The following is a 15,150-nucleotide window of genomic DNA, read 5'->3' on the forward strand; positions in this document are numbered from 1 at the left end:
GTATTCTTTGGGGAATACTTCTGGTCTACAACAACATATTCCCGATCCGTTATCTATATAAGCCGCAAAATATTCTACTTTGTAATCTTTATAAGTTATTCCTATTGGTATATAGATACTATATGGACTTGTCATTTTGATATGGAAATTATCTTATCGTCGTAAGTAATCTTGATACCATGATCAAGAATATCATATGGTTTTACACTATCTAGGAAAGTGGTTCCTAGCAGTATTTCTAGCATATCATTATTTCTTTCTGGTTCAACCAATAGTCTTATAGGTATAGTGTTATCTTTGAATCTTAAAATAGTTTCTATCATGTTTGTTATTTCATGTTTCTTTCCATTAAAATCAGTATAAAGATGATTATCTTTTAGTTTATATTGTTGGAGATGGTTACATAGCCTAAGGCTAATGTAATTTCCACTGGCACCTGTATCTAATAGGATGTTAATGGGAACAAATTGTATTCCATCAAAATATTCTCCTTTTATCTTATAGTTTTTTATTTCATCATTTTTTGCTTCTAAGATAGGTTGTCTAACTCTTTCTGATTGTGTTCTTCTTATCATTACTGTAGGATTTATGACTCGAGTCTCCTCAAAGGATAATCGAAAGGTGGAATTTTGTTGGTTGTACAAAGGTTTAGATTGTAAATCTAAATCTAACGGCGTATCTTCTATTTCTTGTATTTGCGTTATACTAGACATTTGTATTTGACTAACTTCCTCGAATAGATGGGGATAATCTATTGTCTCTTTTATGGCAAAGCAATCAGAATGATGTGTATTAGAAATAGCATATGATATTACATATGTTATTGAATAGGGTCTATTGTATTTATGAAAGAAATCTTTTCTTTTAAAATCTTGTACTAAGCTTAAAGTTTTATCAAAGTCTTTATCTAGAAGATGGTATGAAATTCTAGGATAAACATTAAATTTAATCTTTTCATATTGTAAATTTCCTCGTAGTATCCCTAGGCAGACTTCTTTCCTGTTTATTATCCTATTATCTATAATAGCTAAATCTATTGGGGTATCTAATCCTTCTCTAAATGTGGATTTTATTATTATCTCGATTTCTCCTATATGTATCCATCCTAGAGTATTTCGAATTTTTGTTTTTATTTTTCGTAATTTATCTTGAATATCTTTTTTGGATAATAAAAGAATCATTATTTTATTAGAAGTAACTGAAACTTCTAACGCACTTTCTTGGATATTTAATCCATAAAATAAATGATGTTGTCTTTTTCTTAATCTGAATCTATCAAGTATATTTACGTCAAATCCTGAGTAGTTAGTCAAAGAAAACTTTTCTTTTTGTATTTGTTTTAATTTTCTTTTATCAATAAAAATATCTTGTTTATATTCTCCAACTTGTTCTATCGTTTCTTCTATTACATCAGTTTCTATTTCATTATTCATTTTGACTGTCTACATCTGACGAAGAATAATAATCTGTATCAGTTAAAATAAATATTGTATCGTCGGAATCTACTTCTTCAAAGTTATTTAGTTGTATAAATTCTTCTAAATTTATCATTTCTTCTATATCTTCATCGATTTCTATTTTTTTTGTTATTATTAACAAATTTCTTTGGGCATCTATTGGTATAGTGACCTATCTCCTTGCAGTAGTAACATCTACATTCTTTTGGACTTTTTCTTTTATTATTCCTTTTATAAAAAGGTTTTTGATATCGTGTATATCCTTTCTTTTTGTAGTATCTAGCCTTTCTCTTTTTAAAATATTTTTTCTTAAACAGTTTCTTTTTCTTATATTTTCTTTTAATATTTTTGTAATAATAGGGACTTTCACATCCAATCATTATAGGCATTTTAGGATTATCACAACATAGGCTTACTTTCTTTCTTAATCTTTTTGTTGCTTTAGCTAATATGGCATCTGCAGACCATGTACTAAGACTATCTTTTAAATGAGTTATTCTTTTTCCTAAAGTATCGGCTGTTCCGGGATTATAAGTATGTATTAACTTTTTACCCCAAGGATCTGGTATCTTAGTAAAAAACATCGATAAATACATTTCTGTATTTTTACCTTTGTTGTAAACATAGTAATAATAATCTTGAAAGACACAAATATATTTATCTATTTCACACATATCACATAATTGTAATCTTAACAAAGCAATTTCGTATTTTTTAATCGTTGCAGGGTCTTTTAAAATATTACCTTCTCCTGCAAATTCTAATCTTATAGCTTCAGTAGCTCTTATAATTAAATTAGCAATATTATCATCGGCACCAAAAATATCATTTCGTGTGGCATCATTTAAGTTTTGCCAAAATCTTAACACACTATTTAATAGACTTCGTTCTATAAAATATTTAGTGGTGCCATAATCCATTTTGTTTACTGTTACTGCTATCCTTAAAGAAGTTTCCCATTTATCTATAGCTTCCTCTATATTATTAATACAATCTAAATCTAAATATATTCCAAATGGATTAATCGCTTCAGTTTTCATTGATCCTACTGGAGTGTGACTATCTTTTGTTCTTATTGCAGCATTTATACCTGCATAAGCCCTAGAGGGTTTATTAAAACTTGTTCGGCTGGTTTCAACCTGAGTAGGGAGCTCAGTAATATTGGGATTAAAATCTACTTCTGGTTTGACTGTATCCATTTTTAAGTTTATCATATCGCCTTCATTTTTTAACTGGGTTCCTTTTATATTTATTATAAGGCTATCTATTTCTGAATTTTCGGAATCGAAGTTTACCATTTTAAATTATTTTCTCCATACCCTTTAGATATTTTTATTTTTGAAACATGGGATCCTATAATATCTAAGGTTTTATTTATAGGTTCTTTATTAATTTTCATTTCTTTTTGATCTAGTATATCTTTTAAAGTTTGAATCTCTTTAACTATTAAATTTTTGAAGTAAATTATCGTTCTTTGTATTTCATATAAATCTTGCTCTATTTTTAGAGGATCTTGTTCATTAAGTAATTTATAATAATAATACTAATAATAATAATAATAATAATAATAATAATAATAATAATAATAATAATAATAATACTAATAATAATAATACTAATACTAATAATAATACTAATACAAATACTAATAATAATACTAATACTAATACTAATAGTAATACTAATACTACTACTACTACTAATAATACTACTACTACTACTACTACTACTACTACTACTACTAATAGTAATAATAATAGTAATAATACAAATAATAATAATACAAATAGTAATAGTAATAATAATAATAGTAATACAAATAGTAATAGTAATAATAATAATAGTAATACAAATAGTAATAGTAATAATAATAATAATAATAGTAATAATAATAATAATAGTAATACAAATAGTAATAGTAATAATACTACTAATAGTAGTGGTAGTAATAGTAATAATAATAGTAATAATAATAATAATAATAATAATAATAATGATAATAATAATTATAATTATAATAGTAATAATAATAGTAATAATAATAGTAATAATAATAATAATAATAGTAATAATAATAATAATAGTATTAATAATAATAATAATAGTAATAATAATAATAATAGTATTAATAATAATAATAATAGTAATAATAATAATAATAGTAATAATAATAATAATAATAGTAATAATAATAATGGTAATAATAATAATAATAGTAATAATAATAATAACAATAATAGTAATACTACTACTACTACTAATAATAATAGTAATAATAGTAATTATAGTACTAATAATAGTAATAATAATAATAACAGTAATAGTAATACTAATAATAATAGTAGTAATAATAATAATAATAATAGTAGTAGTAATAATAGTAATAATAATAAAAGTAATAATAATAATAATAATAATAAATCTTTTCTAAAAAACTAGATTGATGTTTAGTTTACTTGTCAATATTTTTTTATTTTTTTAACTTAAGTAAAAAAGATAAGAAAACCTTTCGTTTAGATATCCAAATGTATTAGAAACTAGTTTGAAGGCTAGAATAATTACCTTTAGAAATATATTTGTTTAAAACAAGAAGTGGTTGACCCCATATTTTTTTTTGAAAATTTTAATTAATTATGGAATAGGTCCCCAATAATTAGGCCCATTTTTGGTTCTTTAACTGACACCTTTTGTCAATAAATCTGATTTAAAATCATTTTTTAACATATATATAGTTTAAATAGCTTAATTTCTTAATACATTATTGCAAGATATCATGTTTGTTAACGGGTTCAAAATGCAAGGTATATATATATATGTCATACACACGAGGTATATATTTTACCTTATACTATTTTTACTATACTTGATATATTATTTTATTATTCACAATATATGATATTCCCTATCTACTATCCCTTTTATGAATGTTATTTCCCCCCTTTTTTTGTTAACTGCTACACTTTAATACATACATTATTTTATTACATATATATCTATTTTCATTTTGTCCCTACATAAGACCAAAATAACAAGCTCTTATATGTTTTAAACAACAAACATGTACATATTTTACTTTATAATAAATACATATAAGGTCACAATTTTATATAATATATATCTTTTTGATATTATTATATTTTCTTTCGTTAAGTCATTTTCATTAAATTCAATTTTTTAATGATTTTGCTCAAATTACATTTACTATATAATAGATTGACCCCAAAATAGCATAGCCAAATTATAAGAAAGCCTATAGACGCTACAATAGTCCCTCTGCAGCCTCTGAACGACCATCCCATCTCATCTTGATTTGGCTATACTTTTATGGAGCCAGCCATGTTAGCTCCACATGAATGCCTTTTAAATAAAGGCTAAAAAGGCACATATATTATGTAATGACCCTCTAGGTCATTTTTGCCTTTCTCCAATATTTTCAGTATTTAGAGTTTTCTTGTAGTGACCCCAAGCTATTTATGACTTGCTAGCACTGACAGTTCGGTCGTCTGGTTGTTCGTTTGAGTTTTATGCCAGATTCCTTATTTTGGAGCTTTTAGAGTTTGAACAATTGACTTCACTCAAAACTCTAGGAAAACGACCTCAGAACAAAATTTTGACGGTTCCATCATCTCCGTAATGATCAAATTAGGCTAGTAGCATGATCGACACGAGTATCGAGGCAATCAATACTAGTTTGAGGCCATTTGACGCTTTAGCCTTTGAAATTTGGCCTAAGGTTGATATTGGTCAACATTCTTGGAAAACATGCTCAAATTGAAATTCTGTCAGTGCGGTCAGCTTTGGAATGTCGAGTTTGGTCATGAACGACCTTTCATTCGTGTCCCGAGGCTTCTGGTCTCATTCCAACCATCATTTTTGGGATTCCTATTGCAGGTCCCACAATCCCATTTTTGATCCAATTTTGGTTCCGTCTCCAAAAAAATCTTTTTTGGTGTCAAAACGTCCATATTATTGAGGTCATTTCTAGTGAGATTATATTGCTTAGGTCATTTTTAGCGAGAGATAGATAGGACGGGGTCATTTCTGGTGAGATTATATTGTCAAGGTCATTTCCAATGAGAGATTGATAGACCGAGGTCAATTCCAGCGAGATTATATTACTAAGGTCATTTTCAATGAGAGATTGATATGATGAGGTCATTTTCGGCGAGATTATATTGCCGAGGTCATTTTTTATGAGAGATTGATAGGCTGAGGTCATTTCCGGCGAGGTTGTGGGATCGAGGTTATTTTCAGTCAGAGATTATGAGGGTGAGGTTATTTTCGGTCAGAGTTTATCATGCCGAAGTCTTTGCCGGCAATTGCACACATGCATGATCATTGAGTGTGCATATACATATTTTACATATCTGTGTTGACAGCTTGATGCTTATTTATGACTTTTGAGTATTTGTACGATACATCTTGTGATATTGAGCTGTAATCTGTATCTTATTGAACTGTATAGTATGAACTGTTAGGTTGGGCTGATTTATGTGCATGTTGCCGTTTGGAGGTTCAATTGGGTTGAAAATGGAGTTCGTGTATTCTTTTAGATTTACTTAGTTTTTCTAGTTAGCTTGCTGGGTACCGCATTGTTTGGTACTCACCCTTGCTTTTATACTTGTGTAGGTTCTGAGTCTGGACTTTGATCATCGTCTCTATTCTTGAACTTTCGAGGATTTTGGGAATTGAGAGAGGTAGCCATTGATATCCAGCAAACTCTCGTACTTCCTGTATTTTTATGCTTTACTCTATTTGAGAGTTGAAGACATATTGAGACTTGTAGTTTCAATTCAGTTTTCGATATTTAGCGGCTTGTACATGTGACAACCAATCTTTGGAGGTATTTAAGTTGAAAGACTTCTACTTTTGGTTTATTATTTATTTATTTAGACTATTTCCACTATATTTATCGAAATATTGGGTTTTAGGATGACTTGTCCGGTAGAAAAGGACAGGTGCCATTACACCCAAAATCGGATCGTGACATATTACTATATATTCACAACCTATCTATTATTTTATTTATTTTCACATCTTAATTCTATAAATGAAATAACAAATTTTTATACCCTTTTAAACTCAACATTTATATACGATAAATTTATATGAGTTCATTTGTTTCATATAAATTTGACACATATCAATAGTCTTAATATATAAATTTTCCATACATTTCAAATACATTTATTTATTTACTCATTTATTTAATCAAATAATAAATAGACTACTATTAAGTTTATTTTACACATTTCATATATATATATATATATATATATATATATATATGTCACGATCCGACCTAGGGCCTAGTCGTAACAAGGAGATTGAAATTCTGAAGGGGATCCAACCAAGCCTCTTGTACATATCGTAAGCATACATATGGTAAAGCAAAAGCGGAAATATCATAAGAGAGTCTAAACCATCAACAAATATTTAAGAACGTCACATGACAACATAAACTCAAAATATTTGTCCAACTAGATGCCTCTACTCATGAATATGGGCGGGGGATAAGACATGTCCCTAGCTCACACTCAATATGAAACATAGCAAAAGTCTTTGAAAACAATAACTAACTTGATAACTATTCCTCGATAAATGAGGACTCACCATAAACACCGTTGGATAGGAAAGCTTAACTAGCCATGTAGATGAGTATGATCTTCAACCTCAACCCCTACATTATGAGACAATGTAGGAAAAAATTATACATTAGTACGTTGGAATGTACAAAGTATGAGGGTGTGACATGCAACGTAAATCATGGAATGCAATGTCAAGTAAATCACATGATAAGATGAGGTAGGTAAAGTCATGAGAAAAATCATATTGACCAAAGCATTTAAAAAGCATAATTTAAAATTATAACATACATAAGAGATCATACATATGTGGGATAGGAACCATAATCGACAATAAGACCATGCGAGCTATAACATGAAATCCCGTTGTCTCCCCATACAAAAAAGAAAAAGGGGAATCTACTTGCCAAGTTAGACTCTACCCCGCTTGGCGGGTCATACATACGATATATGTGGATCCAATAGCTAGGTCATGAAGGCAACCTACAGTGACACGTAGTTTATGGGACATGAGTCTTCTACTAAGACTTTTGGTAGGGCCCCCACCTCAAGTCCACTCAGTTCTAAGTCAAATCCCATGGAATACATGCGTAGCATATAAATCATAATTATATATATCATAGTCATGATCATAGGTTTGAAATTATAGAGTAGCTCATTTTTATAACATACTTGTAATGTGAGAATTGTCCTTTCATCATTACAATCATATTTACATAATTCATATCGTTAGGCCTTAGGTCACCACACAGGTCCCTTAAGTAAACATTTAGGCCTTAGGTCACCACATAGGGCCCTAAGTCACCTTACTTCATAACTTGCATGAAATTCATATCTTGAAGTTAGAGTAGAACTCAATTGCATAATCAAATGACTTTGAAAATCATGTAATTGACTTGAAAAAATGCATGATCATAAACTTTATATCAGTCCATACATAATTCATATAGACAATATTCCTTGGAAGTATAATTCAAAATACTCATAATTTACCTCATGAACCTTAGAGATCAAAATAGGAGAATTTATGAGAAAACTCATCAATTTAATGTAATAACCATCAATTTATATCAAAATAGACTCATAATTATAATTTGAATCTTAATTCTTGCAATGGGAATAAAGATCATAAAACCCATAAAATACCATACTTTAATTTGATAGAAAACTTGAGAAATTGATTGGGCTTCATGAATGAAAGGATCCATGAATCAATACCCATATACCTTAAGTGAGAACACCAAATAATTTGGAAGAACTTGAGAGTTTTGATGGAGAGCTTGAGTGAATTTACTTGAAATCGTCAATGGAGTCCTTGAGAGTCTTTTGTAGAGAGAGAAATATTTGAGTAGGTGAATTGTAGAAGAATGAATAGAATTAGAGGTTTAGATCAATTTATAGAGTTGAATTAGGTCTTAAAATCGTCTAGGTTCATTAGCTAACAATTAGGAAAAAGTCGAAATTACCCTTGCTAAAACTAAATTCGGCCAGAAAACCCTCGCCATGTCTGCGACGCGGACTTGTCGCGCACCTTACTGGTTTGTGCAGTTCTCTGAGAAATCTATCTTTCGATCTACGGGTCCTAAAAATCCACCGAAACTATTTACCTACAGGTTGACCCTCTGATCGATATTCCAAACTCGAATTTTCCAAAAAGATTAAGGATAATGCATTACATGAGCGGCCTAATCCCAAGGCATTCTTAAGACACTTATGAGCACTTTGAAGGATATTACAATACCTCCCCTTTGGGAAAATTCATCCTCGAATGAGATCCAACTAATATAGTAAGGATATGGAAAAAGGTACTTAGCAACCCAACATGGACATGAGGACACTTTGAAAAAATGCATAGAACATGTGAACTTCATACTTAACATAAGACATAGTCCTTGAGAAAAAAAATCATTTTTATAAATCATGCATGCATATGAATGACATATGACACTGAAACGTAGGAGTTTAATCGATTTGATCATGAATAACTTAGTACCTTTAGGCTCGAGTGAAAGGAAAGAGATATGGATAACGCTTCATCATGTCTGATTCCGCTTCCCACATTGCACTATCTACTAGTTGATTCCTCCATAACACTTTGACGGATGCAACATCTTTATTTCTTAATCTCTTCACTTGTCGGTCTAAAATCTCAATCGGGACATCGTCATAAGTCAAATTCTCTTCAATACTTACATTCTCCATTGGCACAATAGAATTTGGATCACCCACAAACTTCCTCAACATTGACACATGAAATACCGGTTGAACCAAAGCCAACTCAAGTGGCAAGTCTAACTCATATGCTACTTTGCCAATGCACTTCAATATCTTATAGGGTCCTATATATCTAGGGCTCAACTTCCCTTTCTTACAAAACCGCATTACCCCTTTCATAGGAGAAATCTTTAAATACACCATATCATCCACATCAAATTCAAGCTCTCTCATCCTAGTGTCCAAATAAGACTTTTGATGACTTTGAGCCATTTTCAATCTTTCTCTAATGAGCCTTACTTTCTCCATTGTATCAACTACCAAATTTGGACCAATCAATGCCATCTCACCTACTTTAAACCACATTATTGGAGACCTATATCTTCCCCAATACAAGACTTCAAAAGGAGCCATTTGGATGCTAGAGTGATAACTATTATTGTAGGCGAACTCAATCAATGGCAAATGCTCAAATAGAATCATGGTATCTTCTAGTATGAGGCAAACCCATGATAAAGTCCATATTCATATCTTCCCACTTCCATGTAGGAATTTTGATTTCTTGAGCTAGACCTCCCGGCCTTTGATGTTCAACTTTCACTTGTTGACAATTAGGACACTTAGCCACAAACTCCACTATGTCCTCTCCATTTCATTCCACTAATACACCATAGGTACCTCTACCTCTATAGGAAATTCTATCCTAAGAGTAATACCCCTTACTACCATTTTCAACAAACCTCGAGAACTAATAAAGAAACACCCAATACATCATGCATTCACCTCTATGACATCAACACTATATTCAAGCCTAGTTCTATAACCACTCTAATACAATCACTTGAAATCCTTAACAAGAAGTCATCAATAGCGTACTATAATCACCACATATCTACAATCACACATTCAAGCCTACCATTCTAACCACTTTATGGCTCCCTTAAAGTCAACATCACTTAGTAATTGTTGTGTCTACCTTAGCATTTCTATATCCTCATTAGTATTCACTCTTACCAAAGGTTACACCAATAAACTCTTACCTATCTATTGCACACAACGAGGTCTCATCTAGATCTTCCTTCATGTCTATAACCTTAAATGAACCAAGCATACTACAATTATCATGATATGGAACACCCACTCTTCCCTCAATCTTCCCTAACTCATCCATCGAGAGCTATGAACTTTACTCAGTATCATTTCTCTTAGGCCATCTACATTGGAACACACAACCAACCTTGGTAATGAAATACACCATCTCCCCCTTATGAGTGAACCTCAATATTCTTATCAACCATCAATTTCTCATGCACTACCAATCATAATTTTGGACCATTTCAAACGAAAACACCACACTCATTAGAGTCACTCAATCTTACCCCCCAAAAGCCAATCGGTGAACATATTTAACAAACTCTTTCTTGTCATCTTCCCCATGAACAACACTATCCATAAACAACTGACTAAGAGCTTCGGATACAATATTTGCCTTACCCAGATAGTACAATACACTCATGTCATAATCTTTTAGGAGTTCAAGACACCTTATTTGCCTAAGATTCAAGTCCTTTTGACAAAACACATGTTGCAACCTTTTTTGGTTGGTAAACACATCAGCATGCACCCCATAAAGATAATGGCGCCAAATTTTCAATGCAAACACAATCGCCCCAAGTTCAAGATCATGGGTTGGATAGTTTTTTTCATTCACTTTAAGTTGTCTAGAGACATAATCTATAACCTTACCATGTTGCATCAAGACACAACCCAAACCAATATGCGAAGCATTAGAATAAACAACAAACCTATCTGAACCTTCGAGCAATGTCAAAATAGGAGCCGTCGTAAGATAATCCTTCAATATTTGGAAACATTTCTCACATTTTTCCGACCATTTGAATTTTGCCTTCTTTTGTGTCAACTTAGTTAAAGGTAAAGCAATAAATGAGAACCCTTCAACAAACCTTCTGTAGTATCCAGCTAAGCCCCAAAAGCTTCTAATGTCCAAAGGAGATAATGATCTAAGCCAATTCTTAACCACCTCCATTTTCTTTGAATCTACTTTAATCCTATCAATAGACACCACATGACCAAGAAATGCAACCTCCCTCAGCCAAAATTCGCACTTACTAAATTTAGAAAATAATTACTTTTCTCTCAATGTTTGTAACACAATCCTCAAGTGACCCATATGATCTTTCTCATTTCAAGAATAAATCAAGATATCATCAATGAACACCACTACAAATATGTCCAAATATGGCTTGAAAATATGATTCATCAAATCCATGAATATAGAAGGAGCATTACTCAAACCAAATGACATTACTACAAATTCAAAATGACCATACCTTATTCGAAAAGCCATTTTGGGAATATTACACTCCCTTACCCTCAATTGATGATAACCGGAAAAGATGTCAATCTTAGAAAAGTAACTTTCTCCTTATAATTGATCAAACAAGTCATTTATCCTTGGAATTGAATATTTGTTCTTTATGGTAACCTTATTCAATTATCGGTAGTCTATACACATTTGGAGTGACCCATCTTTATTACTAACAAATAACACGGGAGCACCCCATGGTGAAATACTCAGTCTTATAAAACCCTTATCCAATAAATCATCAATTCTTCTTTTAACTCCTTAAGTTCTGCCAGAGCCATACGGTAAGGAGGAATAAAAATAGGTTGGGTATCAGGAAGGAAATCTATGCCAAAGTCAATTTTCCTTTCGGGAGAAATACCGGGCAAATCATCGAGAAACACATCAAAGAACTCCTTAACTATAGGAACTGACTAAAGAGTAGGAGTTTTGGAATCGATGTCCCTAACTCACACAATATGATAAATGCACCCTTTGGAAATCATTTTTTGGGCCTTAATACATGAGATGAATCGACCCTTAACCACTGAATCATTACCCTTTCATTCAAGAATAGGCTCATTAGAAAAGTGAAACTTAACCACACGAGTCCAACAACATATAGATGCATAAGCGGCATGTAACCAATTCATACCAAGAATGATGTCAAAATTAGTCATATCAAGTTCCATAAGGTCACATGGAATAACTATGTACAAGACCCATACGGGATAATTTCTATAAGATCCCTTGCCTAATATCGAATCATCAACGGGAGTATAAACCAAAAAAGGTTCTATTAACACTTCGGTGAACGCATCAAATCTCATACAAATGTAAAGAGTAACAAAAGACAAGTTGGCACCCGGATCAAGAAATGTATAAACATCAAAGTTAAATACTCATATGTGACCACATCAGAAGCCTCATCAACCTCTTGCCTACCATGAAGAGCATAGAATCGATTGTTGCGTTGGCCACCCTTAGGTTGAGCTTGGGCGCCTTATTGCAATTGGCCTCCTAGAGGATGACCTTATCCACCCTTGTTGGCAACAAAAAGGCAATCGAATCGCTTATGGACCATCTTGCCATATCCATAACAAGCACCCATTCCCATCAAGCACTTTCCTCCATGATTCTTTCCACACTTTGCACACTTAGGAAAAGAAGGGTTACTAGCATTTACACCTCTTTCTCCTTGAGCTTTAGGGTATGGTACCCTATCCTTAGCAAACTTCTTCCCCGAGCTTTGTCCTTATTGAGAGTGTCCACTACTATCAATGGTCCTAGCATTGGAGAACCCACCTTCATACCGGGCTCTCTTAGAATGCCTCATCCTCATTTCCTTAAGCTTTTCTCCTTCAATTTGTTCATCAAAAGTCATAAGCCAAGATATGTCCATCTCCTTAACAAGCATAGTGGTGCGACATTCCTTAACAACCAAGTCGAACACCCTAGATATAAATTTACTCATTCGGGCATATGGATCGATAATTAATAAAGAAACATACTTGGATAGCTTAGTAAACTTGAGGACATAGTTCCTCATCCCCATATTGCCTTGTCGAAGATTTATGAACTCCAACACTTTATCCTCCCTTATTTCAAGAGGGACAAAATGATCAAGGAAAGCATGTTTGAAAGCTTCACATTCAATAGGACCTTCATCCACCCTCTCCAACTCTATTGAGTGTACCATGTTTAAGCAACACCACTAAGTTGGTAAGCCGCCAACTCCACTTTTTCTTCCAAAGTCACCCCCATAATACTCATTATCTTGTAGACCTCATCAATGAACTATTGAGGATCTTCATCAACTTTTAAGCTGTGAAACTCCAGAGGATTCATTCGTGCAAAGTCCCTTATTATTGAGGCCAGAGTACAAACATTAGGAGGAATCACAACACCTTGGTTGGTCACCATTCGGGCTAGCATAGTAATAGCAGTTCGGAACTCCACATTAGTCATGTGGTCCGATAGGGGACCATTGTATTGAGGAGCCAAGAGAGCTTGGTCTTCATTAACATTATTTCCCCGGAAATGGTGGTCTTCTTGGAGCCATCTTTCTGAAAATCACAAAGAAAGTCCGTTAGGGAAAAGAAGTCTTATAGTAAACTCTATAGCACGACATGGATTATGTAAGAAGTGAGAATTCCTAAAATGCCTCATAGCCTCCTACTCATAAGTGTGGCACACTTCACACCCATGAATAATAATCTACTTGACGCGGTATGTTGGACATGCTAGGACACTTAAAAAGAAAACCTTATGCTCTGGTACCAAGTTTGTCACAACCCGACATAGGGCCTAGTCGTAACAAGGTGATTGAAACCCCGAAGGGAATCTAACCAAGTCTCTCATACAAATCATAAGCATACATAAGGTAAAGAAAAAATGGAAACATTATAAGAGAGTCTAAACTATGAATAAAAATTTAAGAACGTTACATGACAACATAAACTCGAAATACTTATCCAAATATATGCCTCTACTCATTTATATGGGCGGGGGCGAAGACATGTCCCTAGCTCACCCTCAATATGAAACATAGCAAAGTCTTTGAAAACATTAACTAACTTGATAACTAGTACCTAATAAATGAGGACTCACCACAAACACCGGAAAGCTTAACTAGCCACGTAGATGAGTATGATCTTCAACCTTAATCTCTACATTATGAGATAATGTAGGCAAAAAGTATGCATTAGTACGTTAGAATGTACTAAGTATGAGGGTGTGACATGCCACGTAAATCATGAAATGCAATGGTCAAGTAAATCACATGATAAGATTAGGTAAGTAAAGTTATGAGAAAAGTCATATTGACAAAAGCATTTAAAAAGCATAATTTAAAATTATAGCATACATAAGAGATCATACATATGTGGGATAGGAACCATAACCGACAATAAGACCATGCGAGCTAAACATGAAATTTCATTGTCTCTCTACACAATAAAGAAAAAGGGGAATCTACTTGCCAAGGTAGACTCTACCCTGTTAGGCGGGTCATACAGACGATGTATGTAGATCCAATAGCTAGGCCATGAAGGCAACCTACGGTGGCATGTAGTTTGTGGGAGATGAGGCTGTTACTAAGGATTTTGGTAGGGCCCCCACCTCAAGTCCACTCGGTGCTAAGTCAAATTCCATGGAATACATGCGTAGCATAGAAATCATAATTACATATATCATAGTCATGATCATAGGTTTGAAATCATAGAGTAGCTCATTTTCATAACATACTTGTAATGTGAGAATTGTCTTTTCATCATTACAATCATATTTGCATAATTCATATCGTTAGGCCTTAGGTCACCACATAGTTCTCTAAGTCACTATTTAGGCCTTAGGTGACCATATAGGGCCCTAAGTCACCTTACTTCATAACTTGCATGAAATTCATATCTTGAAGTTAGAGTAGAACTCAATTGCATAATTAATTGACTTTGAAAATTATATAACTGACTTGAAAACATGCATAATCATAAACTTTATATCATACCATACATAATTCTTATAGATAATA

Source organism: Solanum dulcamara, chromosome 7 (assembly GCF_947179165.1).
Source record: "Solanum dulcamara chromosome 7, daSolDulc1.2, whole genome shotgun sequence".
Lineage (NCBI taxonomy): Eukaryota > Viridiplantae > Streptophyta > Magnoliopsida > Solanales > Solanaceae > Solanum > Solanum dulcamara.